Below are 4757 nucleotides of genomic sequence, written 5' to 3' on the forward strand. Positions count from 1 at the left end.
TAATATTTTCAAAAGGTAAATGGGACAACAGAGAGAATTGCAAGCTTGCCTGCCTGATATAAATCTCAGGCACAATAATTGCTGATTTTGTAAGCAATTAATAAAAACAGAAGAAGCAAAATCAACATGGATTTATGAAAAATAGATCTACCAACCTAACTTTCTTTTTCATGATATCGCTTGCCTGGTTGATAAAGGTAACAGGTTTTTAATATTCTTGCACTTGTATAAGGTATTTGATTTAATATTGCACCATAGGATCATAGGAAAGTAGGGCTGGAAGGGACCACATGAGGCCATGTAGTCCAGTCCCCTGCTCAAGGTAGGATTCTCCCCGACTAAACCATCCCAGCCAAGTATCTGTCCAAATTGCTCTTGAAAATTTCCAAGGATGGAGATTCCACAACTCCTGTGGGCAGCCTGTTCTGATTTTTTGACCACCTTCATAGTCAAAAGATTCCTCCTAAATTAATTACAAACTACATTTTCCCTGCTGAAGCTTGAGGCCCTTTCTCTGTAGCCACAGGGGACAGGACTAGCAGCAAAGTCCATTTCCATCATTTCTGTAATCATCCTTCAGATATTTGAAAATTGTTATCAAATCCCCTCTCAGTCTTCTCTTCTCCAGGCTAAATAACCCTAGTTCTTTGAGCCCTTCCCCTTAACTCGTGACTCCGAGGCCTGTAATCATTTTTGTTCCTTTGTTCTGGACCTTTTCCAATCTGTCCACATCCTTATTGAAGTGTGAGGTCTAAAATTGGACACAGGACTCCAGACAAGGCCTCACCAGCGCTGAATAAAGCAGAAGAATCTCTTCCTTTGATTTGCAAGTGACACTCCTGTTAATACAACCCAGGATGCTGTTGGCATCTTTTTTTTGCAACAAGAGCATGCTCATGGCTTATAGTCAGCTTATGGTCTGCTTTCTCTGCAGTACTGCCACCTAGCCAGTCATTCCCCAGTCCGTATTTTTTGCATGCAGTTACTCAGTCCCAAGTGCAAGACTTCGTACTTATCCTTGTTGAATCTCATCTGATTGATTACAGACCACTTCTCCAGTCTATCTAGGTCACTGTGGATCCTAGCCCTACTCTCTAGGGCAGGGGTTCCCAAAGTTTTTATGCCATGGCCCAGCAAACTGCGTCCCAGAAGTGGCCACAGCCTGGCAAACCGTGGCCCAGCAGTCACAGCCAACCGCAGCCAGAATTTCCAGCTGGAAGACGGGTAAGAATACCCGGGCGGAGGAGTGGGCCAAACCCTGCGCTACTGTGGGCCCTGCAAAAGGAGCCACAGCCTCTCTGCCCAGTTCTGGAGGGCCGCGGTTTGCCGACCACAGCCCACGGATTGAGAACCCCTGCTCTAGGGCATATGCAACTCCACCCAACTTGGTGTTGTCCGCAAGTTTGCTACACACACACTCAGTCCCCTCATCCAAATCATTAATGAAGATGTTAAACAGACCAGTAGGGAACCCCACTTGATACCTCCTCCCAAATAGATATTGAGCCATTGAGGGACTTTCACTGAGTATGATGATCCAACCAGTTATGTCCACCTAACAGTGCTTTCATCTAGTGTGTGTTTCTGTAGCTTGTTAATGAAAATATAATGGGAGACGATGTCAAAAGCCTTGCTAAAGTCTAGATAAATCGCATGAACTTCTTTCCCCCACCCACAGAGCCTTATCATAAAAAGAAATCAGGTAGGTCAGGCATGGCTTGCCCTCAATGAATCCATGCTTGGCTGTTTGTGATCACCTTGCTCTCCTTGAGGTGCTTCACAGTAGATTCCTTGAGAACCTGCTCCATGATCTTTCCAGGTGTCAAGATCAGATTGACAGGTCTATAATTCCCTGGATCCTCCTTTTTCCCTTTCTTAAAGTTGGGCCCTATATTTGCCCTTCTTGAGTTGTGTAGGTCATCATCCGACCTCTATGCATTCTCAAAAAGGATAGCCAATAGCTCTGAAATTACTCCAGCCAATTTCTTTAGTACCCTGGGGTGCACCTTATCCAGCCCTGTTGACTTGAACGCATCTAGTTTTTTTTGTTTTTTTTTAAGTAATCCTTAACCTGTTCTTCTACTACTCTGGGCTGTTTGTTTCCTTCCCTATATTTTAAAATGTGTTGATTTAAGAAACCACAACGATACAGAATTAATGCCAAACGCATTAAATGGATATAAAGCTGGCTCATTGGTAGGCCTCGTTGTTCTCAGCCCTTCCGGATCTAACATGTCAGTGGCCTGAAAGAATGCAAAGTAATTAATGACAGTTTGCTGACATCCCAAAAGCAAGAGATTAAGTTAGCGGTACAGATGATTTTGGCTGACATGATAAACTGTGTGCAAACAAAGAATAGATTTTCTAACATAGTGGGCGCTTCTACACGAGACGCTTACTGCACATTAGCCTAATAGCACTGCACAGTGGTGTAGCAGTTAAGAATTAGGCTAATGCACAGTAAGCGTCACAGAATAACCGTGTGCTGGCGCATTTAGATAGTACTTTATTAAGCAAATACTAAAGTATATGCATGGTGTTCAAGGCGCATTAATCAACGTGTAGATGCGCCCAGTGAAATGTAAAGGCAGACATCTAAAAACCAAGTATGTAGGCCACGCTTACAGAATGGGGAACTCTTAAGAAGGATTTCAGGGGGTTCAAGGTGAACAATCATTTGAACGCTAGCTCCAGTGTGAGGCTTCGACCAAAAAGGCTCATGAGATCCTTGACTTTATGAATGGGGGGAACAATGTAGTCTCTCTGCTTGTGCCAGAGGTGGATAGTTATTTGGGTTGGAGGACAGCTTGGGGAGTTTTGGTGAGTTGGGTCATCAACTCTGCACCCTCCCCCCTTACAACAACTCACCAAAACTCCCAAAGTGGTCCCTGCAGGCAGGGTGCACTTGGCTGGGCGGATGGGATAGAGCCGCAGGCAGGCAGGAAGTGGCATCCAGGAGTGGGACAGGCAGCGAGAGCCAGGACTGTGACAGCATGGGGCCAGGCCCAGGGCAGAACCACAATCAGCTCTCCGCACGGTGGACTGTGACCTGGCCCCTGTTTCCCCCACCCCAGCACAGGCACGCACAGGCAGCCCTTGTAGAGCGTGGCCGTAGGGCAGAGGAACCCGGCAGCATGGGGCCATCCTGAACTGTACTGGGGCTGCTCACGCACACCTGTGCTCAGGTGGGGGCGGGTAATGGGCTTAGGCTTCATTTTATAATGAAAGAGTAGAAGAGTCTGATCTGCATAGCTTAACCAAAAGGTTGGGTGAAGGAGGTAAGGGTGACATGACAATTAGGTAATAAATACCAACTGGATAATCAAGGGCCCTTTAACCTAGTTAGGAGGCCAAGATTCAACAAGGTCTAGTGGCTGGATGTTAAAGCTAGAAAATTGTAGACTAAAAATAATGTTAATTTCTTTTCTTAATTGTAGTTGACCATTGGAACAACCCATCGAGAATTTGGTGTTTTCTCCATTATTGGGAGCTTTAAAATCAAGATTGGATTCTTTATGGGGAAAAGATGCTCTTGTTCAAAGAGGAATTAATATAAGGAAATGTTAAGGTCCGTATTATACAGGAGGTCCTAGCAGGTGATCACGGTGGTTCCCTCAGGCTTATAATCCCTGAATCTAGGAAATCTGCAGTAAAACGGTACATTCTCTTAAAACCGTATTTTAAAACCAACTACTTTTAAAAACCCTCAATATTCACGGCTGGTGCTGCTTGTGTACTCCTTTGCTCAGCATGGAGTAGTAAATTCTTGTAAATGCAAGGTCTTTCTTTTGCTGCCTGCGATCTAAATGCTGCAGATCAGGTAAATCCGATATATTTTATTAAACCAACTAAAATAGCTGGAAAAATTCTTCTTTCATAGATGCTAGGGGCTGGATGGGACCTTACAAGATTTGCAAGCTTTCAGGTGCAAACGCGCTTTGTCGGGCTAAGTAAGTGTCTGCAGTTGGTCAGCCTGACAAAGGGTGTTTGTACCTGAAACCCTGCAAAGAATAATTTTTCCTACTGTTTTAGTTGGTCTAATAAAAAACAGCAGATTTCCCCAAAGACCCTTGCTTGCCTTTGTCGTGAGACCAACACAGCTACAAGCTTTACGTCTAAATGCTGCAGCATTTGTCCAGTGCTTGCACCCAAGTCGAATTATTGGAACCAAAACCGAGTGCTTTAGAACGATTTTTAACCAAACCTATATTTTGGGGGAGTGTGTTTTAAAAACACAGAATAGAGCTTTTATCGTTGCCCTAAGGGAATGTCTATATGTCCAGCTTACAAGCCAGTCAGCAGCCCCCTCAAACACACTGCACTGCTTGCGGGGGCTGCCTTCTGGGCTGAAGCTGTGTGGTCGTGTGTGTGCATCACAGTAGGCCGGTTCATTACATAGCCACACAGCAGGGCCCGTTAGCCTGCCTGCAGCACCTTATGCATTCATTTAGGTTGCTTAAGGTTCAGGAGATACGCTGCTTCCACTGGGCTGGCATTTGTGGGGGCACTGCTGCTGGGCACAGTAAGTTTGTGATGTAGGTCTGCTGCAAGTGTCTGGGAAAGGCTATGGCAGACCATAAAATAAGGCCAGCAGCCAACAAAAAAAAAAGCTAGACTGAGCCATCTGCAGACTGAACTGTCTAAGGATTGTGTCCACTTCATTTTTTTTTTTTTCTGTGGCTTCTTTCAAAGCGTTGTAGGGGATAATTGTGTAAAGCAGAGAAATAAATAATCCTGATTCTGTCTGTGGAGGGAAA

This window comes from Alligator sinensis, unplaced genomic scaffold (assembly GCF_000455745.1).
Source record: "Alligator sinensis unplaced genomic scaffold, ASM45574v1 scaffold594_1, whole genome shotgun sequence".
Taxonomy (NCBI): Eukaryota; Metazoa; Chordata; order Crocodylia; family Alligatoridae; genus Alligator; species Alligator sinensis.